Source organism: Macaca mulatta, chromosome 15 (assembly GCF_049350105.2).
Source record: "Macaca mulatta isolate MMU2019108-1 chromosome 15, T2T-MMU8v2.0, whole genome shotgun sequence".
In the NCBI taxonomy this organism is placed as follows: domain Eukaryota; kingdom Metazoa; phylum Chordata; class Mammalia; order Primates; family Cercopithecidae; genus Macaca; species Macaca mulatta.
The window spans coordinates 56,862,089-56,888,809 of record NC_133420.1 but is presented as its reverse complement, the minus strand read 5'-3'; the positions used below and the strand labels follow the sequence as shown (position 1 = coordinate 56,888,809).

General features: G+C 37.4%; 1 protein-coding gene and 1 pseudogene across 2 annotated transcripts in view; one reads left to right on the top strand and one right to left on the bottom strand.

Annotated features, from left to right (window-relative positions):
• The window catches only part of RNF20 (ring finger protein 20), an 83,715-nt gene that overhangs the window by 8,872 nt on the left and 48,122 nt on the right, over nt 1-26,721 (top strand). Inside the window, exon 1 of one of the 2 annotated variants that reach the window (XM_028834376.2) lies at nt 10,853-10,923. The exons of the other annotated variant lie outside the window; for it this stretch is intronic. The gene's annotated coding sequence lies outside the window, so the exon portion shown is untranslated. Of the gene's footprint in view, nt 1-10,852; nt 10,924-26,721 lie in introns of those variants that run through there. 2 annotated transcript variants of the gene reach the window in all.
• LOC114672748 (cytochrome c oxidase subunit NDUFA4 pseudogene) lies at nt 13,491-14,002 on the bottom strand (annotated as a pseudogene).

Genomic DNA, 26,721 nt, shown 5'->3' with positions numbered 1-26,721 from the left:
ATTGAATAAATAAAATGACCACAGGGAATTAGGTGAGCCCTGTTTTAACTATGCAGCCCATTTTAAAATTTTGTGTATATGGGTCTCAACTTTTTTAGATAAATTTATTTAGGTAGAGTATGTAGTAGTAGCAATGGTGCTGACTTTTCTTTTCAGTTTAGCTAATGGATACTAAATGGTTTCTTAGGTTAGGTTTTGTGAAGTTACTGGCAGAAGCTATTTGATTGTGAAATTTTAATTAAACTATGATCTTGCCAAGTGAAAAAGGTAGCATAAAGGGGATATAAGTTTCATTATGATATGGAATCTTATTTTAACATCTTGGGAAAAGCTGTTTATAGCATGAAAACATTAACTTTTCTTTTTGATTTGTAGTTTGAATGTCTCTGATCATGACATTGGGCAGTTTGGTGAACTTTTGTGTGGTCCATATCTTAGGCATGAGGCTTGTTTCTTAAAATCCATGCAGTTTTAGTTTATAGGACTTTAGGAATAAAGCGGTTTTTTTTTGAGTTGGAGAGTTGTAGCCAAATATTGGGGGAGATTAGGATAATGTAGGATCTAGTTCAGTCTATAGGTAGATAACAAGATTTGAAAACAAGGTACAGGGATATAATCTAGTAACAGGTGTATCATAGGGTATTTTTTAGAAATAAAACTTTATTTTTTAAAATATTGATCATATATGAATTTTAGATTTAAAAACTGTTTGAGGCTCAGAAGCCAAATGAAGGCTAACTTTAGATTTTACTTACAGTCTGAAGTTCTTGAGCCTGACGGGAAGTGACAATTTTTATTTACTCATTTTAAGTCTGAGAATTCTTGAAGGCAGGCTTTTTTAAAATTATTATTATTATTATTATTATACTTTAAGTTCTAGGGTACATGTGCACAACGTGCAGGTTTGTTACATATGTATACATATGCCATGTTGGTGGGCGGCACCCATTAACTTGTCATGTACATTAGGTATATCTCCTAAGGCTATCCCTCCCCACTCCCCACACCCCATGACAGGCCCTGGTGTGTGATGTTCCCCACCCTGTGTCCAAGTGTTCTCATTGTTCAATTCCTACCTATGAGTGAGAACATGCGGTGTTTGGTTTTCTGTCCTTGGGATAGTTTGCTTAGAATGATGGTTTCCAGCTTCATCCATGTCCCTACAAAGGACATGAACTCATCCTTTTTTATGGCTGCATAGTATTCCACAGTGTATATGTACCACATTTTCTTACTCTGGTCTATTGTCAATGGACATTTGGGTTGGTTCCAAGTCTTTGTTATTGTGAATAGTGCTGCAATAAACATTATGTGTGCATGTGTCTTTATAGCAGCATGATTTATAATCCTTTGGGTATATACCCAGTAATGGGATGGCTGGGTCAAATGGTATTTCTAGTTCTAGATCCTTGATGAATCACTACACTGTCTTTCACAATGGTTGAACTAGTTTACAATCCCACCAACAGTGTAAAAGTGTTTCTATTTCTCCACATCCTCTTCAGCACCTGTTGTTTCATGACTCTTTAATGATCACCATTCTAACTGGTGTGAGATGGTATCTCATTGTGGTTTTGATTTCCATTTCTCTGATGGCCAGTAATGATGAACATTTTTTCATGTGTCTATTGGCTGCATAAATGTCTTCTTTTGAGAAGTGTCTGTTCATATCCTTTGCCCACTTTTTGATGGGGTTGTTTGATCTTTTCTTATAAATTTGTTTAAGTTCTTTGTAGATTCTGGATATTAGCCCTTTGTTAGATGGGTACATTGTAAAAATTTTCTCCCATTCTGTAGGTTGCCTGTTCACTCTGATGGTAGTTTCTTTTGCTGTGCAGAAGCTCTTTAGTTTAATTAGATCCCATTTGTCAATTTTGGCTTTTGTTGCCATTGCTTTTGATGTTTTCGTCATGAAGTCCTTGCCCATGCCTATGTCCTGAATGGTATTGCCTAGGTTTTCTTTTAGGGTTTTTATGGTTTTATGTCTAACATTTAAGTCTTTAATCCATCTTGAATTAATTTTTATAAGGTGTAAGGAAACGATCCAGTTTCAGTTTTCTATATATGGCTAGTCAGTTTTCCCAGCACCATTTATTAAATAGATAATTCTTTTCCCATTTCTTGTTTTTGTCAGGTTTGTCAAAGTTCAGATGGTTGTAGATGTGTGGTATTATTTCTGAGGGCTCTGTTGTGTTCCATTGGTCTATGTATCTGTTTTGGTACCAGTACCATGCTGTTTTGGTTACTGTAACCTTGTAGTATAGTTTGAAGTCAGGTAGCGTGATGCCTCCAGCTTTGTTCTTTTTGCTTAGGATTGTCTTGGCTATATGGGCTCTTTTTTGGTACCATGTGAACTTTAAAGTAGTTTTTTCCAATTCTGTGAAGAAAGTCATTGGTAGCTTGATGGGGGTGGCATTGAATCTATAAATTACCTTGGGCAGTATGGCCATTTTCACAATATTGATTCTTTCTATCCATGAGCATGGAAGGTTCTTCCATTTGTTTGTGTCTTCTTTTATTTCCTTGAGCAGTGGTTTGTAATTCTCCTTGAAGAGGTCCTTTACATCCCTTGTAAGTTGGATTCCTAGGTATTTTATTCTCCTTGAAGCAATTGTGAATGGGAGTTCACTTATGATTTGGCTCTCTGTTTGTCTGTTATTGGTGTATAGGAATGCTTGTGAGTTTTGCAGATTGATTTTGTATCCTGAGACTTTGCTGAAGTTGCTTATCAGCTTAAGGAGATTTTGGGCTCAGAAGATGGGGTTTTCTAAATATACAATCATGTCATCTGCAAACAGGGACAATTTGACTTCCTCTTTTCTGAATTGAATACCATTTATTTCTTTCCCCTGCCTGATTGCCCTGGCCAGAACTTCCAACACTATGTTGAATAGGAGTGGCAAGAGAGGGCATCCCTGCCTTGTGCCAGTTTTCAAAGGGAATGCTTCCAGCTTTTGCTGATTCAGTATGATATTGGCTGTGGGTTTGTCATAAATAGCTCTTATTATTTTGAGGTACGTCCCATCAATACCTAGTTTATTGAGAGTTTTTAGCATGAAGGGCTGTTGAATTTTGTCAAAGGCCTTTTCTGCAACTATTGAGATAATCATGTGGTTTTTGTCTTTGGTTCTGTTTATGTGATGGATTACGTTTATTGATTTGCATATGTTGAACCAGCCTTGCATCCCAGGGATGAAGCCAACTTGATCATGGTGGGTAAGCTTTTTGATGTGCTGCTGGATTCGGTTTGCCAGTATTTTATTGAGGATTTTTGCATCAATGTTCATCAGGGATATTGGTCTAAAATTTTCTTTTTTTGTTGTGTCTCTACCAGTATCAAGATGATGCTGGCCTCATAAAATGAGTTAGGGAGGATTCCTTCTTTTTCTGTTGATTGGAATAGTTTCAGAAGGAATGGTACCAGCTCCTCTTTGTACCTCTGGTAGAATTCAGCTGTGAATCCATCTGGTCCTGGACTTTTTTTGGTTGGTAGGCTATTAATGATTGCCTCAATTTCAGAGCCTGCTATTGGTCTATTCAGGGATTCAACTTCTTCCTGGTTTATTCTTGGGAGGTTGTATGTGTCCAGGAATTTATCCATTTCTTCTAGATTTTCTAGTTTATTTGCATAGAGGTGTTTATAGTATTCTCTGTTGGTAGTTTGTATTTCTGTGGGATCAGTGGTGATGTCCCCTTTATCATTTTTTATTGTGTCTATTTGATTCTTCTCTCTTTTCTTCTTTATTAGTCTTGCTAGCAGTCTATCATTTTGTTGATCTTTTCAAAAAACCAGCTCCTGGATTCATTGATTTTTTGAAGGGTTTTTTGTGTCTCTATCTCCTTCAGTTCTGCTCTGATCTTAGTTATTTCTTGCCTTCTGCTAGCTTTTGAATGTGTTTGCTCTTGCTTCTCTAGTTCTTTTAATTGTGATGTTAGGGTGTCAATCTTAGATCTTTCCTGCTTCCTCTTGTGGGCATTTAGTGCTGTAAATTTCCCTGCTTTAAATGTGTCCCAGAGATTCTGGTATGCTGTGTCTTTGTTCTCACTGGTTTCAAAGAACATCTTAATTTCTGCCTCCTTTTCATTAGGTACCCAGGAGTCACTCAGGAGCAGGTTGTTCTGTTTCCATGTAATTGAGTGATTTTGAGTGAGTTTCTTAATCCTGAGTTCTAGTTTGATTGCATTGTGGTCTGAGACACAGTTTGTTATAATTTCTGTTCTTTTACATTTGCTGAGGAGTGCTTTACTTCCAACTATGTGGTCAGTTTTGGAACAAGTACGATATGGTGCTGAGAAGAATGTATTTTCTGTTGATTTGGGGTGGAGAGTTCTGTTGATGTCTATTAGGTCTGCTTGGTGCAGAACTGAGTTCAATTCCTGGATATCCTTGTTAACTTTCTGTCTCGTTGATCTGTCTAATGTTGACAGTAGAGTGTTAAAATCTCCCATTATTATTGTGTGGGAGTCTCAGTCTCTGTATGTCTCTAAGGACTTGCTTTATGGATCTGGGTGCTCCTGTGTTGGGTGCATATATATTTAGGATAGTTAACTCTTCTTGTTGAATTCATCCCTTTACCATTATGTAATGGCCTTCTTTGTCTCTTTTGATCTTTGATGGTTTAAAGTCTGTTTTATCAGAGACTAGGATCGTGACCCCTGTCTTTTTTTCATTTTCCATTTGCTTGGTAGATCTTCCTCCATCCCTTTATTTTGAGCCTATGTGTGTCCCTGCATGTGATATGGGTCTCCTGAATACAGCACACTGATGGGTCTTGACTATCCAATTTGCCAGTCTGTGTCTTTTAATTGGAGCATTTAGCCCATTTAAGGTTAATATTGTTATGTGTGAATTTGATCCTTTCATTATGATATTAGCTGATTATTTTGCTCGTTAGTTTATGCAGTTTCTTCCTAGCATCGATGGTCTTTACAATTTGGCATGTTTTTGCAGTGGCTGGTACCAGTTGTTCCTTTCCATGTTTAGTGCTTCCTTCAGGTGCTCTTGTAAGGCAAGCCTGGGGGTGAGAAAATCTCTCAGCATTTGTTTTTCTGTAAAGGATTTTATTTCTCCTTCACTTATGAAGCTTAGTTTGGCTGGATATGAAATTCTGGGTTTAAAATTCTTTTCTTTACGAATGTTGAATATTGGCCCCCACTTTCTTCTGGCTTGTAGAGTTTCTGCCGAGAGATCTGCTGTTAGTCTGATGGGCTTCCCTTTGTGGGTAACCCAACCTTTCTCTCTGACTGCCCTTAACATTTTTTCCTTCATTTCAACCTTGGTGAATCTGACAATTATGTGTTTTGGAGTTGCTCTTCTTGAGGAGTAGCTTTGTGGCATTCTCTGTATTTCCTGAATTTGAATGTTGGCCTACCTTGCCAGGTTGGGGAAGTTCTCCTGGATAATATCCTGAAGAGTGTTTTGAAACTGGTTCCTTTCTCCCTGTCACTTTCAGGTACATCAATCAGACATAGATTTGGGTTTTTACATAGTGCCATATTTCTTGGAGGCTTTGTTCATTTCTTTTTACTCTTTTTTCTCTAAACTTCTCTTCTCGCATCATTTCATTCATTTGATCTTCAATCACTGATACCCTTTCTTCCACTTGATCGAATTGGCTACTGAAGCTTGTGCATGTGTCACATAGTTCTCGTGCCATGGTTATCAGCTCCATGAGGTCATTTAAGGTCTTCTCTATGCTGTTTATTCTAGTTAGCCATTTGTCTAATCTTTTTTCAAGGTTTTTAGCTTCTTTGTGATGGGTTCGAACATCCTCCCTTAGCTGGGAGAAGTTTGTTATTGCCGATCGTCTGAAGCCTTCTTCTCTCAACTCATCAAAGTCATTCTCTGTTCAGCTTTGTTCCATTGCTGGTGAGTTGCTGTGTTCCTTTGGAGGAGAAGGGGCACTCTGGTTTTTCAATTTTCGGCTTTTCTCCTCTGGTTTCTCCCCATCTTTGTGGTTTTATCTACCTTTGGTCTTTGATGATGGTGACGTATCCTTTCTGTCAGAAAGGTGGATATCCTTTCTGTTTTTCAGTTTTCCTTCTAACAGTCAGGACCCTCAGCTGCAGGCCTGTTGGAATTTGCTGGAGGTCCACTTCAGACCCTGTTTGCCTGGGTATCACCAGTGGAGGCTGCAGAACAACAAATATTGCAGAATGGCAAATGTTGCTGCCTGATCCTTCCTCTGGAATCTTCCTCTCAGAGGGGCACCTGGCTATATGAGGTGTCAGTTGACCCCTACTGGGAAGTGTCTCCCAGTTAGGCTACTCGGGGTTCAGGGACCCACTTGAGGAGACAGTCTGTCCATCCTCAGATCTCCAACTCCATGCTGGGAGAAGCACTACTCTCTTCAAAGCTGTCAGACAGGGTTAAGTCTGCATAAGTTTCTGCTGCCTTTTGTTCAGCTATGCCCTGCCCCCAGAGGTGGAGTCTACAGAGGCAGGCAGGCCTCCTTGAGCTACAGTGTGCTCCACCCAGTTTGAGCTTCCTGGCTGCTTTGTTTACCTAGTCAAGAAGGTAGGCATTTTATGTGCATTTAAAAATATGACATTTTAGTTAAAGCCTTGTTAATATAACCAAAGTTTTGAAGTGTATTTTGTTTATAAAGAGAGAGCAGATTTTAATTGAAATTATGTAAATAAAAATAAAAATACTTATGAATGGGTTTTAAATTTTTGGAGAATCAACTAGGGAGAAAAAGCAAAATGTTTTCATCTTTGTTTACAAAAGTATACTTTCCCAAGTTTTTGTAAACTACAGATAGGTTATGAGAGAAAATTTTCTTAAATCTGGAAATCAAAACATTTAAGTAAAAAGCCAACAATGCTTTAAATAAAAGTTGTAAGAACATTTTTTATCAATTATTCAATTTCATGTAATTAATTTTTTGTTTTGTTTAATCCTGAATAGTAGTTTTATAAGCCCATTAGTTTTTTATTAGAGTTATGGATGTTTTTATTTAGTTCATTGCTTTAAAACTTATCAGTAATCTGTGTGAGTACTTATTAGAGTTCACTGCTTTTCCATGAAAAGCAATTTTAGACTGTAGCTGATTACAAAAACTTTTAAAGGATTTAAAGTAATAACTGTGGATAACAAGGACTTAGAATAGCCGTGGTTAAAATTTGGTGAAAGTTTTCAGTTGACAAGGAAACTTAGTTATTTTTACTCTATGTAGCATTTTAAGATAACCAGAATCAGGACTGACAGTATTACACCAGGACCATTAGACTTTTATAAATTTTTTATGTTTTTTCAATTAGTTACCTGAATAGCTTCTTTATATAAATGTAACTTTAGGAAAGATTAATATAACAATCAAATGATCACTGATAACATTAGATATTTATGAATTTATATAATTTTTAGAACATTTATATCATACCATATCCCTAAATGTAACTGAAAGATTTAATATCATTTATTATTTGACAATGTCTTTTCTGCAATTCATCAAATGCCTAATTATTTACTATTTCTCTAAGATTTTTTTAATATATATAGAGAGAGAGTGAGGCTTTCTGTAGCTCAAGTGGAAAATTTTAATGTTAATTTATTTAGGATTTTGAACCTGGGAAAACCTACCAAAGATGTCAAAAGGTTTAAAACACTTGTTTAAAACAGAATTGCAGGTCATGGCTAAATAAAATTTATGTGTTTAACCGGAGTGATAATCAAAGGACTTTAAAAAATTGAGCTTTAAAGGGGCTAAAAGGGTTATTTTTTTTACATCCACGTAGCTTTCATTACTTTTAAAGTAATCCAAAATCTAGTAAATTCAATGCAGCAATTATCTTAATGAAACATAAAATCTTTGAGTTTTTTTTTTAAGGCCAGTTACAAAAAGGTGAAAAACCAAAACAAAACAAAACAAAAAAATCCTCCCATAGTGTGATTATGTTTCCTTATGTGAAGCTCATTTAAATAACTGGGAAGTCAGATCTGAGGAAATGGGTACTTGAATTTAATCAGACACCAGAAAAGTGAGTGAACTATATTATAGAGGAATGTAAATAGGAAAATGCCTTGAGCAGTGAAGTGCATTGGCTCTTACTAACAGCATGGAAAGTTTTGGTTACATGGAACAATTTAGGCATGTCAAGAAAAGTCAAAAGTAAAGAATCAAGTTACACTGGAGGAAAGCAATGTTTTTTTCGAACTTTGTGGCAACATCTCAGCATTAGACTAGAATAGCAGTGTTAAAACCAGAGAAAGAGAAGTTACAGGAGTTGTCAAAGGTTGACAGAGAGAGTTATCACCTCAATTAAGAAAAAAGATAAGTCTTTTTTTAAAGGGAGAAAGAACAGAAGGCAATGATGTGTAATCTGCAAATCACGTGCAGCAAAGGACAGCAAAAGATGAACTTTTGAGATGTGAATCTGAGAAATTTCAAAAAATATTTTAGAATTAAAAATCAAAACTTATAATTTTATTAAGAGCAAATTAATATTTTAAGAAAACCTATTGTTTCAACATAGAGGACCATAATTTTTAGTTTTGTATTAATATATTTTTAATATCAAAGCTTAATTTTTAGAGAGACTTTTAAATAATTTCTCAAAAATTATAATATCACTTGATCAACCACACACAAAAATTTTTAAATAAATTTTTTATGAACTTTATTACAACTTGTATAGGCCATTGATTACATGTTTACACATTTTGCTTTGTCTTATACTTTCTTTAAAAAAAAAACAAAAACAGTTATTTTAGTTTAGGACAAAAATTGACCATACAAGATTTTTTTAATACAGAGTTATTGCTTTAGCTTTTATTTTTGCCAAAAATACATTTTTATAACATGTTTTACATTCTTTGAATTTATTGGTTTGTTTTTATTTTTGTTTTTAATCTATATTTTGAAACAAATTTAAAATGACCTTCAAATCAGACAAAATTATTTTTTCAATAAAGAATGTTTTTTCATACTTTTTTAATATTAAAAACATTTTATTTTTTGTACACTTTATGTACAGAATTACATATTAGTTAGATTTTTTAACTGTTAGTAACCTTAAATTTGAGTGAAAACTTAGGAAGCAAGAAATCTGGAATCATCTCTCTCACTTACAGATGAGACCCATTTTATAATTTTTAGAAACATATTTTTCTATAACAATTTTTAAATTTTATTTGGAAATAACTCAGACATTTAATGAGTATCTATTATTTAATTTAACAGAACTTTAAGATTTTAAGTTCTACGAAAAGTTTATTTGTAATCATTTATTTCATTTATATTATTTTTAACAGTTTACCAAGATTATTTATAAGAACTGAGATATTAGACAAAGATAGTCACTACTTTAAGTTATTTCTTTTGTTAACAATTTTTATAACGTGTAAACATTAGGTGTTCACCCAAGTGAGAACCTTAAAGTTAAATATATAAGTATTATCCCAATAACATGGAAGAGTTAGCTGTTGTTATTAAACCAACACTATTAATTTAGCTTTATTTATCAAAATATCACACAAAGGTCATTTTGTTTTAGGCTGGGTTAATAGTTTCATAACTTTCACGCCAAACCCTGACACCTTAGTATATATGAACATATATTTGTTTGTGTGTATCTATCTATATAAGAGAAAAATATAAAGCTGTCTGACCAGTAAATCCAGCTAAAAATGAATGTTGACAATTTTGAAGACATTTTTATTTTTACTTTATCAATAATTTAAAAACGAGCTTATTTATTAAAGATTTACTTAAGTCATGTGAACTAAGAAACATTTGGGTTAATAACTATATGTTTTATATTTTATATGAGTGCCTATTTATCTAAATAAAAATTTTTAAGGGAATTTGGGTCAACTAAGCCAGATTTTGCCAGGTAGACAAAACATACAATGCAATACATATACATATGTGTAAATATATTTAAACACATACATACACAAACAAAGAGCTTATAGTTTTTATTTTAGAATTTTAGTTAGGGGATAGTAATATAAATTCATCAGTTTATAAAAGATAGTTGGATCCAAATTATATTTTTCACAAAATTGGAACCTGTTCATATGGCTAAACTTTATTTGCCCCAGTAGGTAAGGCTGTGAACCAAAATTTTGACTAAAGCATTTTTCAGGGCAGTTTGATTTTTAAAAACCTCTTTTACTCCTTTTTGCCCAGTTTTAGATGAGTTTAGGTTTAAACTTTTAATGTTTGCATTGTGGTGAGGACTAGCTGAATTGTATAAGAAAAACATCCCCCAAGTTGCTTTGAATTAGTAACAAATTTGTCTTTTGTTTGCCAGGCTGATTTGTTTGATTAGCACATGAGGGCAGGGAAGCATTTTAATAGTTTTTTTTTAGATTATTAATTTTTGATTTAAATGTTTTATCATTGTACACAATTGTTAATCAGGGAAACCTAAATTTATATTTTTGGAAGGTGTCTGTGTTGTTAGTTACTGTGGAGCTGTTGTAATTTGTAAAGCCATTCATATGAAAGCCCTTTAAGAATTTTTTTTTTGTTTTAAAATCCTGGCTGGAATGCCAGAGCAGTGAGATAGCGGTGAGTTTTATTTCACCACTAGTAGAAAAGCCAACATATTTAAAGTAGGAAAAAAAATTAGAGAGAGATAGAACTTAAAAGACTACATGTTAACTGCATAGTTGCAGGTTTTTAAAATAATGGCCATAATGCATAGCCAGCTGGAGGCCCAGGAAACCTGGCATGCCTTAATATTTGAGAATTCCATTCTGTTTCTTATTAATCCCTTAGAGCAACAAAACTATAAATCCTGTAAATCCAGAGAATATCAGGTTTAAATTGGTGTTTTAGTTGGTGGTGACTGCTTTAGTGGCTTTTAATTAGCCATCTTGTGTCTACTGTTTAGAATGTTTATTTTTTTCCTCCCAGAAGATTTTCAGAAATATTAAGAGAAAGGAGTCCAACGTAATCAAAAGAAACCAAGGTAAGAGTGTTCACAAAATTTTAACCCAGGTGTGCAGATAAAATGAAATACTAAACTAGGCATGAAACCCAGAGAAGACATGCCTCACAAATCGAATGTAAATTCTCTAGAAAGCAAGAGTATTCAGTTGAAAAAGACTTGTCTTTATACTAGGACTTACTAGAAAAGACTGAGAATAAAAAGTATTTTATAGCCCAGAAGGGATGTAAGATTTCATATTAAAGTGGCCTTATTTAAACTAGATCCCACATAAAGTAAAAAAGCTCCTGCCAAAAGGAGAGAGGCTTAGCTCATAAGGGCCAAAAAGGTGAACTGTGGAAGTGGAGGGATCAAAGGGCTCGAGTGAGTACTGCACACTGGTTCCAAAAGCCACCAGTTTCTTCCAGTAGTGATCTTTTTCAGATCCCACGTCTGATATTATATATGTCAACCTAAATAACAAACAGAGTCTCTCAAAAAGAAAAAAAAATTGTGTATTTGGGAACAGAACATTGCAGTGGGAATATGCATGTCATAGTAAACTATGTTTGTATTCAAGGAGGTAAAGGAAGGCTAAGGTTTTTAAAGAAAAAAAAGGAGGCTTTCATAATTGTTTTGAAGTAATTATTCTTGACTACTAAGATCTGTAACAAGCACACCCATTTTGAGGTTGGACAGGCAGTTGCTGGACAGATGTCTGTGCAGAAATAATTTTTGCGTAAGGTTGCAATGGCCTTTGTGCAAAGTTGTGGTTTTTGTAGTCTTTTGTGTTATAAGGCACACAAATGTGAGAACTCTCTTCATGGCCTTCTGTGGCTTTATTTGTTGGAATTTTCTTGATATTAGTGGCTCCATTTTGATTCTGACAACTTTCACAATATTTGTGTGTGCATGAGGGGGTGACTACTTGAGATTAAGTTGCAGACATAATGTTCCTTTATCTCTAACTACCTCCATGTCTATTTTCTAAGCACAAAGACATTCTAGACATTGTATACAACCCTAATTTAATTTTCAAAATTGGGAAATTAATATTAATAAAATATATTATCTAATATATAGCCCTTGTTTAAATTTCATCATTTGTCTCACTAATACACTTTTTAGCTGAAGAAAAGAGTTTAGTTCAAGATCAAATCCAGAATTATGTTTTGTATTTATTTGGTTGCCTCTTTAATCTCCTTTAATCTGGAACTGTTTCTTGGTCTTTTTACTGGTTTCCTACTTCAGCTATAAAAATTATCGCAACTTTAGTGTCTTAAAAACATACAAATTTATTGTCTTAGAAGTCCAAAATCAGTCCCAGTAATCCAAAGTCATGGTGTCAGCAGAGCTGGTTCCTTCCTGAGGCTCTGAGGAGAGAATCCATTTTCTTGTCTTTTTTAGTTTTTAGGGCTGTCACACATTTCTTGGTTCATCGAGCCTCTTCCTCACATTATTGTAACCTTTTATGTACATCACCACATCTGTGACTACTAACTTTGACTCTCCTGTCTCCTTATAAGGCTACTTGTGACTATAATGGGCCTACCCAGATAATCCAGATAATCTCTGCATGTCAAGATTCTTAATTTAATCACATTTGCAAAGACTTTTTGTTACTATGTATGGTAACATATTCTCAGGTTTTAGGGATTAGGAAATAGATATCTTTGGGGGGCATTAGTCAGCCTACCAGAGTGCTCATGATACAGTATGTTTTTGAAAGTCATTGTGAGTCCTTTTGAAAAGAAGGGAGATGGAAATGAAGACAGAAAAGCAGGGAGAAGAAGATAATGAGTGGGAAGTTAAAAGAAACTCAGGAAAGGGAGGAGACAGGAGGATACACCTATTAGTTTGCATTTCTGGTTTGCCAAACTGATGAAGATCTGGATCCCTTTCTTTATAGAAGTAGGGAAAAAGGCAACATGCCCTTTTCTAGACCTATTTTTTAAGTGCTTAAAGTTTGGGAAAAAGTTGATGTCTGATGTCTGTGGTGGGTACTGTCATGAGAAGAAGTGATTTCTGGTTCCTTAAATTCTATCCCAGTATATAGACTAAATTTCAAAAAATATACACAGCTATACACCTGTGGAATTGTTTTTCTGCAAGTAGATACATTTCATGACTTCACAACTCATTGTAAAAAGGTAGTTGATTTACTTTATGTGAAATATAAGTTGGAGCTTAAAAAGAAAGTCAACCTTTTCTCTCTCCAGGATATCCAGCATGAAGCAACGTTACCTTTCCTCCCTTTTGCACATACACATCTGACATTCTCCTGGGCCTACAGAATGCAGTTTGATTCTTCTTTGCATTTCCCAATCTATGCTATAACTGCTACCATAGTGACACTTAGCCACAACAGAAAAACTTACCCTTAGAATTAGCAATGATTCAGAATATGAGCTGAGCTGGATCTGATGGCTGAACATCATGGTACCACGGGAAGTGAATTCCATTGACAAGCAGGAAGAAGAGCCACGTGAAAAGAGGAAGGTGATTTTTCAGATTTCCAGATTCCAGTTTTCTAAGCATCAAGTTGGATAATAACTTCTTTTTTCAAGTTTCAGTTATTTATTAATCAGTGTAATCTCCAGTAGACTACATCAACATGATTTCATGCATTTAGAGGAGAAATATTTCCTGGTTAAGTGAAAAATTGTGTGGATGGCTTCTGGAAGACCTTCATTCTAAAGCAGCTTTATAGTGAAACATTTCATTTAGAAATCTGGACTTTCTTTATTCAGTTCGATGTAATCCACATTCACTGAGTAGAACTTGTATAGATCACTGGGACCCAGTTTGTTCCACGGCTCTGGGTTATTCTTTCTGTCCCAACTAACATCTAGATTGAACAATGCCAGACACAAGAGATACAGTGCTCCTCTAGTACCTCCAGCTACAATAAATATTACAAAAAGGGGATCAAGCTCAGATGTATCTTGGCCCGACTGATGATCTGGTGGAGCATGTTTGTGGCAGAGGCCTCCGATTGGAAAGGAGAGAACCAGCCTAGCCACAAGGCCCTGGGCTTAGTAGTATCTGCTGGATAAAGTTTTAAGATCACACAAGACACCGACACAGATAAAACAAGGTTTTCCTTTCTCTATCCTCTCTCGTTACCAAATGTCCAGCTTAAAATTGCCCTCTTTCAAAAATATCAAACACATCTCAGGGTAGGTTATTTTCTGCGGTCCCCAATGTGGGTACAATCCTTGGCTCTACAGATAAATTCCAAATGGGTTTGTTTTGGAGGCGTCTTCCTCTCTAAATCCTAATTGCTATGCTGATACTCTTAATCTGGAATTTTTTGAGGGGTAGAAAAGGGCAGTGCGATCTGAAATGTCATCCCAGTTTCATGTTTGAACTTGTTTAGAAAATACCTCTGTCCTCAGTGAAGTACTCTTTTGGGTTTGGATGTGGTATCCTAGAAGTTACCACAAGTTACAAAGTTTTAATGATGAAAACTTTAAATGGATGAGTTCTCATGGAGATAATTTCTAAATACTTAAGCAGTTAAAACTAAAGCTATGCCTCTGTGATTCCAGTGATAAGACTCTTCCCCCTCACCCAGCCAAATACCTCCAGTGACAGACATTGAGAGTTATACTATAAAACAAAATGTCACCCCACCATCCTGATATCAAAAATCTGATCTTATAGTAGAGGATTAGGAAAACCATGAGGAGCCCAGAAGAAGAATACGTTGTGTTCCTTTACATTTCCTGTTAGGGCATCCTTCCATCCCCAGATAACTAGCTTTGGATGTCCCTTGCTCTGGTCTCTGTGCTATCTCCTAGAAGCCTGGCCACACCTGCAGCATTTTGCAGGTCAGAGACCAGAAGAACATGAATCCTGGCTCTGTCAGATTCTTCAGAAAAGAACATCTATAAGAAAGACATCTTTTTCTTGCCACTTGTCATAATCATAGCTTGATGCACCTTGGGCTAAAAGTTCCTTTTCCTTCATGAGGAACAGAGGTGAGTGAGGGAAGAATAAAGATGTGGGTTGATAAAAATATTTTTCAGTGTTGAGCAGCATTTGTGCATGAAGCATGTGGCACAAGATTGCCAGGTGCCAATCCAGTAGCAAGTACTCCTTTTCATCCTTTGTGATAGATTCTAGAGCAATGTGCCCAAATGAAAAATTACATTTCTCTCTCACTTCTCAGGGTTGGGGTGTGAATGAGATATAAGCTGAAGTTGTTGGGTGAGTTTTCCAGGAAAGTTTCTCCTGCTGTCTGGAATGCAGACGTGAAGCTTGGAACTCTTACAGCCATCTTGGACTAAAAAGGGATCTTGCAAAAAAAAGTTTCAAGTTAAAGATGGCAAAGCAAATGAAGGAATTCTCAGATTCTTGATCACCATGGAGCCTCAATCCTGGTCCTCCTTCTTCCAGACTTCTTTCACTTGAGAAGGTTAACTACTTTTTTTCAAGTTATTGTTACTTTGTCTTATTATATGCTATTAAACAATCCGATATGGGTTATGAAGAGGAATACCCCGTTATTTGAAGTTGTTTCATACTCAGTTTGTTAAAATCATAAGGTTATAATTTTCATGTTGGGTGGTAGTTTCAAGGATGTTTATTATTATAATTTTATATAATTATTGTTATGCATAGATAATAATTACATGCTCTACCACAGGGAGCCATTTTTTTTTTCAGATTAGGACCCCAAATTGAAAAGCCATCAAGGTCTTTTATAAAAGAAAATGAATTGAAAAGTTCTGGGGTGGGAGGTGGAGGTAAGAGAGGTGGTAACTTGGGAAAGCCTGGAAAAAGTCCTGGGAAGACAAGTTTATAGGATCCTGGTTCTCCTCTGGAAATCTCCCTTTTTGGTTCTACCCTAACCTTCTCCCCTCCCCAAATCATTCTCTGGGTACCAATTGTGGTAGGAAGAGTTTGCTATTTTTCCCCATTCTTTTGTTCTATTCTGCTTAAAAAAAAATGGACTTTCGGGGTTGTTAAATAAAATTTATAGGAGGCCATTGTTTTGGATTGAACTCCTGCACTAGACCCGAACAGACCAAACCAAAACGTAGTCCATGCTAAGTACCACATAATCAAAGTGAAACTCAAAAGAAGGAAGATAATCCCCCAAAAGGACAGTTTTTTTCTAAAAAAGTGGGAGATTCACAGCAAACAATCAGAAAGGGACCAATCAACCTGAGCCAGCATGATACGGAAGTCCTCTCTATTTTTTCCCTTACTACGAAAGTAACCTGATATTAAGCATTCTGCTTTTTGTTTTTTATTTGTGTGTGTGTGTGTGTGTTTTGGTTGGTTTCTTGGTTCTTGTATTACTCTCTTTTCTTTTTCCTGCTTAATCTACCTTACAAAAAACCACTGCTCTGTTATAATCAATGGAGCTTCCCTGTATTTGTAGGTGGGATGCTGCTTGGTTCATGAATAACTAATAAAAGCCAATTACATCTTTAAATTAAATTTGTTGAAATTTTATTTTATTTTATTTTATTTTATTTTATTTTATTTTTTTTTTTTGAGACGGAGTCTCACTCTGTCGCCCAGGCTGGAGTGCAGTGGCCGGATCTCAGCTCACTGCAAGCTCCGCCTCCCGGGTTCGGGCCATTTTCCTGTCTCAGCCTCCTGAGTAGCTGGGACTACAGGCGCCCGCCACCTCGCCCGGCTAGTTTTTTGTATTTTTTAGTAGAGACGGGGTTTCACCGTGTTAGCCAGGATGGTCTCGATCTCCTGACCTAGTGATCCGCCCGTCTCGGCCTCCCAAAGTGCTGGGATTACAGGCTTGAGCCACCGCGCCCGGCCAATTTTATTTTTAAAAATTCTGGCAACCACAAAGGGACCCAAAGGAAAGACTGCTGATACCTTTAAAGTCTACTGTCTTCCTCATAGAGCCTGGAAGTCATGAGCATCTTTCTCTCTCTTTCTGTCTCTCTCTGTTTCTCTCAGGTCCAAATTCTGCTGTCTTTTACATTTGAGCACCCTGATCTCTTTGGCTTTTTTGTCCCAAGAGTTTGTTTGTACTATGGCAGGGCATATGATTTTGGGTGTTAACAGTGATCAGCAGGCTTTAGTTTTAAAGGTAACTGAGAGCAATTGCAGTAAATGGCAATTACTTCCAGAAGGTGTCTCCATCTTTCACAAGTTTTCAGAAATTTGGGTTTCCTTCCCTTCATTGCTTTTATTCGTATGGGCTAAGGTAGGGAAAAATCATTGGCTAAGCTGGTCAAGGGAATCTCAGAGCCAAGCCACAACTTGACTGGTGGGCATTGGGTTGGGCACCAAAAAGCTGCCAGTGGACCCTGTCACCTACAAAAAGACTCCTATGTTAGAATAAGTTGGTCATAGATGGGTTAGATGATACTAGGTCACCTGCCAACCTCAAGAATATGTCTATGCAATGAAGAACATGATGAAAATAGCACACAACTGAACCCTTTCACATTTCTTCCTTAAGTTTTTATCTCAGCTCCGAGAGACCCAAGATGCAATGTAAAAATGGGATCCTATTATCTAAAGGACTGAGTACTTCACTATGTGAAAAGTACTATCTTTTTCACATATGAAAATTATGGCTCCAGAAGCTGTGAATACTTACAAAAGTGGCAACTTTTTACCAAAGATAATTCAGAATTACAATAGTCATAGGTGGAACATTCCAAATGGAGACGATTGTTCATCAGAAAGGGGTACTTGAAACCCAGGTTTCCTGAATGACGAAGACAGAATGGGATGCATATTTTAATTGACATATAAAAGCTTCTAAGATATTACAAGAACCTAAAATAGATATTTTAGATTTATTGCAAAAAGCTAAGGAAAAATTGAAAATACAAACTATCTCCCATACCAAGGATGGTATGATTGATGGGAGTCCTACCACCCCTCTCTATTCTCCTTTCCTGGGTATTTCCAGCCTATTAACCCTCTGTCTGAATCACTTTTCTTCTCTGAAAAAAAAAAATGGTTATATAGTTTCCTTATAAGAAACAACCACCTGAGAATTCAGGAGATAGTCCTCGAGTGACTTATGATCTTTGGACAAAAAATGAGCTTAGGGCTATAGTTAAAGAATTTTCTAAACCTAGGGAAGCTCTCTTCTTTAGCATTCTGCCTTCTACGCAGTGGATAATACAACCCAACCAACCCTAGCCACCCGCTTTGTAAATGAACTCTCCCCTGAAATTATCTGGTTCATAAAAACACAAAAGATAGGGTAGGAGGCTACAGGTGCTGAATTAGTGATTATAGCTGAATATTTTGAAAGGTCTTTAGAATAAGATAAGAAACAAAGAGCTTCCAAATATTGGTTTTTCAATTTCAGCAACTCCATAGCATCAACCATTTAAATGACCTTTGGACCTACCACGGTGCTTTCTTAAGAATTTACCCTTAAAGGGCCGGGCGCGGTGGCTCACGCCTGTAATCCCAGCACTTTGGGAGGCCGAGGCGGGTGGATCACGAGGTCAGGAGATCGAGACCATCCTGGCTAACACGGTGAAACCCCGTCTCTACTAAAAAATACAAAAAATTAGCTGGGCGTGGTGGCGGGCACCTGCAGTCCCAGCTACTCGGGAGGCTGAGGCAGGAGAATGGCGTGAACCCGGAGGCGGAGCTTGCAGTGAGCGGAGATCGCGCCACTGCACTCCAGCCTGGGCGACAGAGCCAGATTCCACCTCAAAAAAAAAAAAAAAAAAAAAAAAAAAAAGAATTTACCCTTAAAAAAGCAGTTTCCAAGAAAATGTTGCCATTTGTGCAAGCAACTGGAACATTGGAATAGGAACTGCCCTCAAAGATTTCAAAGGAGGCCTCTAAACACAGACTGCCCACCCTCCAGTAGTAATCTCCATGTTACCCACCAGGACTGATGGGCCTCTGTGGAAAACTATGGTAAGCCACTACCAGTTATGCATTTAAATAGTCAGGAGGAGACAAAGATAAAAATCCATTGGAGGTCTTACCCAATTTTGGTAGACAGTCGAGGCACTCTTTCTACTTTACACCCCACTTTTACAAGATAGCCTTTTTCTTGGAACAAAAAGGAAATGTTAGCTGTGGAGGTATGAAATCAAATTCAAGAAGAATTTGCTTCTCAACCTATACAAGTGACTCGAGGCCCTTTTCTGAAAAACATTCTATTTTGCTGTGTAACACAACCCTGGTCAAGTTATTGGGCAAAGACCTTCTGTCTGAGCTAAAAGGCCTGATATGGTTTGCCTGTAATGGAGACTTGACTCTGAAATTTCTTGACTCACCTGAGTCAGATCTCCTGTACACTTGACCATCTGTCCTAGATACAGAGGAAAAGGACAGCCCACAAAATGCTCCTTACTTAACTGAGAAACTCAGTGGCATATTGGTCATGTCTAATACTAGTATTGAAAGAATAAAAAGTGCAGAGCCTATTAAAATTTAAATAGACCCCACTAAGCCTCTTCCCAAATTCCCTTAACCTCCACTAAAGCTGGAGGTCATACAAAGTCTTGAGCCAATAATAGAAGACCCAGTTGCTCAGAGATTGATTATATCATGTACCGATCCTTGTAACTCACCAATCTTCCCTGTAAAAACCTAACAGGCAAAGGTAGCAATTTGTTCAGGATCTACCAACCATTAACAGGGTAGTTATTTCCCATTTTCCAGTAGTTCCAAACCCTACTCTTTTGTCACAGGTTCTCCCAAATTCTAAATCGTTTACAGTGGTATACCTATGATTAACCTTCTTTAGCATTCCAGTTGACCCCACAGTCAATATCTGTTTGCTTTCACCTGGAATAATCAATAATATACCTGGATGGCCATGCCTCAGGAGTTCACTGAAGGCCATTCCTATTCCTCGCAAGTGCTTGAGACTTGAGTGCCCTCCAGTTCCTAGAGGCTTGACTCTCTTTTGCAATATGTGAATGGCCTCTTAGTGTGTTTACTGACTGAGGAGGTATCCCAACAGGAGTCTATCTATCTGTCATAATGGTTAGTAGAGAAGGGACATAAGGTTTCCCAAGACAAATTATAGTTATCATCAGATACTGTTCACTATTTGGGACATGATCTAAGTGCTGCAAATCTCCAACTGTCTCCTAATAAAGTTAGGCTTATCCAAGATTTGCCCAGACCTGTAAATAGGAGACAGCTTTGCAGGTGTTTAGATTTACTTGGATATTGCTGTCTGTGAGTCCCTAATATTTTTCTATTAACATTTATGAAGTCTAAAAGCTCAGTTCTTTTACCCCTTCCTTGGGAAGAAAGAACATGAGACAACCTTTGTAGGATAATAAGGGCATTACAAAATAACAAAGCTCCCCTGCCTTAGAATTGCTCAATTATTCAAAACCTTCCACCCTGTTTGTGCAAGAGAGTAATAACCAGACCTTGGGTATGGTCACACAGTTACATGATGGAAAGCTTGGGCCATGGATTATTATAGTGCTTAATTAAACTCAGTCACTAGGGCATACCCAAATTGCCTTAAAGCTAAATGCAGTGGAAAAACTGGTTGTAGCTTCTGGAAATCTGATCTTAGGTAATGCTTTGTATCCTCACACACCACATGCAGTACAGTCTTCTCAATTCTAGCTGTATCCAACATCTTTTTGTGAGCAGACTAATCTCTTATGAAATCCTTTTACTCTCACTGTTTAATCTTCATTTGAAATGCATAATGCTCCCAATCCTACTTTGTTGCACTTATCTGATGAAGGTAAACCACATGACTGTAAAATGGTAACCTCTCAATTAGTCATTATTTTCCATCTTGATTTGCAGGAAATTCCTTTTCAAAAATCTTTTTGAGCGTTTTTTTTGTTTGTTTGTTTTTTTTTGTTTTTTTTTTTTGTTTTTTTTTGGATGGATCTTCATGTTAAAGATCAGGAAGAAAACTTTGGTGCTGGATATGCATTCACTATCCAATATGAGCTCATTGAAAGTGGCAAACTGCACCTCTTGAAGTCTGCTCAACAGGCAGAGCTTTGTGCACTTGCCTATGCCTATATTTTATCTAAAAACCAGTCTGAGTGACAGTTGCTGTGCCTTTGCAGTGGTTCATAACTTCAGAATGCTTTGGAAACAAAAAGATTTCTTCACATCTACAGGCACGTCAATAAAAAATGACCCACAAGTTGATGAGTTCCTTACTGCTATACTGCTCTCTAAAGAGATTGCTATCATAAAAAAGACACCTACAAAGAAGCCTGAATATCAGGGAGATGCTCTACCCAGCTTTCATGCCAAAACTATTACTCCACCCTGTGAGGTCTGTTATCTAAATCCTTCAGCTAAAAAGAAAAACTATAAAGCAACGGTCCCCAAACTTTTTGGTGACTGGCTTCAGAGAAGACAGTTTTTCCACAGACGGTTGGGGGATGGTTTCAGAATGATTCAAGTGCATTACATTTATTGCTGTATCCATTCAATTCCAGCTGTATCCAACATCTTTTTGTGAGCAGACTAATCTCTTACGAAATCCTTTTACTCTCACTGTTTAATCTTCATTTGAAATGCTATAATGCTCCCAATCCTACTTTGTTGCCCTTATCTGATGAAGGTAAACCACATGACTGTAAAATGGTAACCTCTCAATTAGTCATTATTTATTTATTACACTTTATTTCTATTACTATTACATTATAAAATATAATGAAATAATTATAGAACTCACCATAATGCAGAATCTATGGGAGCCCTGAGCTTGTTTTCCTGCAATTAGATGGCCCTATCTGGGGGTGATGAGAGACCATGACACCTGAAATGTGTTGCTTACATTCAGTCTACTCTGTTACCTCGTTTTGTTTGCTGTCACTGCAGAAAACCCTGCTTCACAAAGATAGGATGTTAGAAATGGAAGCAGGCTTTTCAGTGCTTTTGTGGCAATTGCCGGATACTCCACCTTGACAATTAGGATTTGAAGTTGTCTTAAACACACTTTTAAGGCCACTGTCATTTGCGGTGTCAAGCAGTTGATCCTCTACTAGCATGGACAAAGTCAATTCACCTGGCTTATTCACAAATGGATCGTGGATCCATTCCTTTCCAGTTTGGGCGTCTTTTGTGGTTGGGAAGTGATGCTCAGACTTTTTTGAAAGCTGAGATAGGTGATCATCCACCAGCTGAAGAAAGAAGGCCCTAGCTCAGTCTCTCTCAAAATTTTTCCTAATGTTTGAAACATGTCAGAATTCCCATGTTCACTCATGGCCCCCATAATTTTAGTTTGGCTTTGAATGCTGCCACTTTAGCTGCCAACTTGAACCCAGTTGTCATTCTCCCCCGAAGTGACAGATTGAATTTGTTGAGCAGGTTGAATATGTCACACAAGTAAGCAAGTTTTGTGACCCATACTGTGTCATTGAAATGTGCTGCCAGTGGTGACTGTTTTTCTAAAAGAAGTCTTTGGGGTGGTTCTTGTAATTCAAAAACTCTGGCAGCAATCTACCTTTAGAAAGCTATCTCATTTCTGTGTATAAGAGAAGGCCTGTGTGCTCTGCATCCATCTCCTCACGGAGCTGCACAAACAGGCATGAGTTAAGGGCATGTACTTTGATGTGGTTGATCATTTTAATCACATGCTGCCAAATGTTATTAAGTGCAGGTGACGTTTCTCAGCTAGCCAGCATTTCTCTATGGATGACACAGTGCATAGACTCACATTCAGAAGCAACCTCTTGGACCCTAGTAGTGAAACCAGAAAGTCGTCCAGTCATGGCAGCCACTCCATCTGTGGATATACCACACAAGATGACCATTTCAGTTTTCCTGATATGTAATCATTCAAAGACTTGAATACTTCTTTAGCCATCGTGTTGGTTGACAACAAAAAGTGCACATAACACATCCTCACACACATCCTCCTGAAATATATAGTGCTCAAAAACAAGCACTGTTGCCTTGTCAACATCGGTAGACTCATCAACCTGGATTGTGCACCACAGAGACTCATTAATCCTCTCAATCAGTTGTGCTTCAGTATCCTCTGCTGATTCATCAGTTCATCTAGTTATGGTGCTAGCTGAAAGAGGAACACATGCCACCTCTTGAACTGCGGTCTGTCCTAAAGTTCATGGTATATGTCCTTAGCAGCAGGCAGGATCAATTCTTCACCAATAGTAAAGGGCTTCTTAGCTTTAGCAATGCAGTTAGCCACTAAGAATTATTCTGTGAGTGCAGACACATTTGATGAAGTGGTGTCCTTCAATAATTGCTTCTGTTATGTTCATGTTTTTTTTTTTTTTTTTCCTTTGAAAAACTCCGGAGGCTTACCTTTTAATGCAGGGTGCTTTGTCTCTATGTGGTGAAGCAGTTTTGAAAGTTTCATGGCTTTGTTGGATAGTCAGTTGCCATATATTAAACATAGTGGGCTTGGAGAATGTGACTCACCTGTTGCAATAAACCTGTAATTTAAGTAGGACTCTTGGTATTTTCTTTTAAATGCAGCTTTTTGCTCACAGTCTTAGTCTTCTGCTGTTTCATCATTGGGTATTTCCCCTTTTGCAGAGAAGCTCTCCAGTGACGTTTGTTTTTTACTCATTTTGGCTATGGTTAGCATGTGGGCTTACCAAAACTGTGACTGTGGTAAGTGCGCAATGCGGGAAAGAGTCACGGACAGCAGTGGTGAATAAAATAATGGGCAGGCCACATGTGGACTAAAATAAGTCTCAGATTCTGACTTAAAGCCTGCCACCAGAGGCAGCTATACAATTGAAGTACCTCAACTCACTTTCCACTATAAAGCCTGCCACCAGATGCAGCTTAATTGTCACTTGCCACTCACTGATAGGGTTTTGATATATGAGTGTGCAAGCAATTGATTTATTATGGTCTCTGTGCAGTCAAACCTCTCTGCTAATGTTAATCTGTATTTGAAGCTGCTCCCCAGCACTAGCATCACTGCCTCAGCTCCACCTTAGATCATCAGGCATTAGATTCTCATAAGGAGCGCACAACCTAGATCCCTCGCATGTGCAGTTCACAATAGTGTTCTTATTCCTATGAGAATCTAAGGCTGCTGCTGATCTGACAGGAGACAGAGCTCAAGTGGTAATGTGAGTGATGGTGAGTGGCTTTAAATACAGATAAATCTTCACTTGCTCACCTGCCACTCACCTCCTGCTGTGCGGCCCAGTTCCTAACAGGCCAAGGACCAGTTACCGGTCCAGGTAGCAGGAACCATGCTTTATAGCAGGGGTCTCCAAACCCCAGGCTACAGACCGGTTAAACAAGGGTTGGGGATCCCTGCTACAAAGCACGTTCCCTGCTACCTGACTTTGCCTCCTTACACCCAGACACTATTGCCTATGGACAACAAAATGCTTCTAAGGATGAAAAAGAATATTGGCAATGAGTGGGATGCTATTTTAATTTCCTTTCCTAACTGTGGGAAAACGAAGAGGGTTACATGATGTTCACAGGCTTCCTTAAGGACCTTTGTTAGGCTCCTTACATTTCTTTACCCATAATGGTATTGGTAACATGATACAAAAAATCGGTAAGTATTGGTGAGGAAACCGTTATAAAATTGCAAACGTTATTTATAATCAGTGCTTAATCTGTCAACCTCTGAAACCAGGAAAGTCCCTTTCTGTTCTTCCTGGGATGACTCCTGTCCATCAGGCCCATTTGAGCATTTATAATTAGATTTCAATTAACTCCTGTCAAGTATGGGTTATCAATATGTACTTGCTGTAGTCTGCATGTTTCCTAGAGGGGTTAGGCCTAAGATAGGATAGTTTTCCTGGTGTAAGCTCTCAAAAGTCTTAAATTCCTGCATGCAGTCATCCACCCAATGCCAAATAGTCTCTCTCCAGCTAGAATGACAAAAACTCAAAGAAATGTGTAATAACAAGGACACTCTAACCTCTGAATAATGTGTTGAGACTGAAAATCCAGAATGATGATCACTGAGTGTAGCACTGATGCCCTAAGTCTCACCTGGGTGAGAGCCTGACCAAAAGCAGGGGTTTGTTAAATAAAATTTATAGGAGACCATTGTTTTGGATTGAGCTCCTCTGCTAGACCCCAACAGACCAAACCAAAATGCAGTCACTCATGCTGATTGCCACATAATCAAACTGCAACGCTGAGGAAGCAAGATAATCCACATCCCACCCCACCCGCCCCCAAAGGCTAGTTTTTCCTAAAAATAGGAGACTCACAGCAGCCAATCAGAAAGGGCCCAGTTACCCTGAGCCAACATGCCTCTCTGCTTTAACCTTTACAAGAAAGTGACCTGCAGTAACCCGATGTTAACCAATCCACATTTATTTTTGTGTTTTTGTTTCTTTGTTCTTGCTCAAGCTGTCTCACAAAACTGACTGTTCTGCCATGTCCAGTGGAGCTTCCTTCTATTTTTACATGGGAGGCTGACTGATTCATGAGTCACTAGTAAAAGCCAATTAGACATTTAAACTAAATTGGTTGGAATTTTGTTTTTTAACAGGGTACATGAAGAGATTAATCATGATTCTCAATTCATTATATGTTTTTATCAAATGTCTATATAAGGACTTCTATCTATTAACAATAACAATAACAACAATAATACACATTATTAAAACCACCACCTAACATGAAATTAGAACCATGACAATAACTTTCATCAATGTGGTTTTTACTCATTTCCTCTCCTTGGATGCAAGGGGAAAATATTTTTAAAGGAGCAAAGAAAGTAAAAGCATCTCAGTGGATTTTCCTTTTTCAAAGAGTTTGAGTATTTCCGTGATTCTCTAAGGTTTTACAAATTGACTCACCTTTTTAGGAAGCTGACTCTTTGACACTTTGGGAACTGAATTTTATAGTAGCATTAACCATGCAAATTTCCTAGAAACCTCAGTGTCATTGAACAAGTAAATCCTATTGCTGCATTTGTCACTAGTCATAGGCAGAAACATTTTTTTTTAAAGAAATTTTAACCCTTACTTTGTTAAAACTATTACTTTACCAAAATACCACAAACATTTCATCAAAGACACATACAGACTCTTTGCTGAGCAGTGGCTATAACTTGCCTGACCACCCTTGATTTTCTTCATTGTCCACAATGAAGTATCTGCAATTGCTCATAAACCTGAAGGTGAGACAACACTGGAAATGGTGTGTTATGGTCTTCTCTGCCCTCTAACCATCACCTAATCTTGTGATTCTTCCAACCTTACAAAAGAGAAAAAAAGGAAAAGCAGCCACCATTTTGGGTAAGTTCAAAAGATGTTCTAATCTATTTTTATCACAATAAAACTTTGATTAGCCTAAACTAACATTCTGAATCTAGGAACAGTCAGACCCCTCACTCCACACACTTGAATTTTTAACAAAAGAACATGATGAAACAAGGACATCACCTCTCACAGATATGCTAAGTACCCTGTTGTAGCTACAGTGCCACTCTGTTGATTGAGGATTGCAATGTACATGCCTCTTAGCAACAATTTTAGTTACCTAGTTTGAGTTGGCAGTTGTATTAGGATTTTCAGAGGAACAGAAACAATAGGATGGATGGATGGACAGATAGGTAGGTAGATAGACAGACAGATAGATAAGAGATTTATGGGCTCACATAATTATGGAGACAGGGAAGTCTCACAACAGGCTCTCTGCAAGCTCAAGACCCTGGGATGGCAATAGTGTGACTCGTTCCAAGTCCAAAAACCTCAGAATCAGGAAAACTGATAGTGTAATTCTCAGTCCAAAGCTGAAGCCCTGAGCACCTGGGAGGCCACTGTTGTGGGTCCTAGAGTTCCAAGTCTGGAGAGCCTGGAGTTCTGATGTCTAAGGGCAGAAGGAGGCTGTCTCAGCTCTAGGAGAGAGTAAGAGAAAGTTCTTTTCTCTTCGTTTTTTGTTTGTTCTATTCAGGCCCCCAGTTGATTGGAAGGT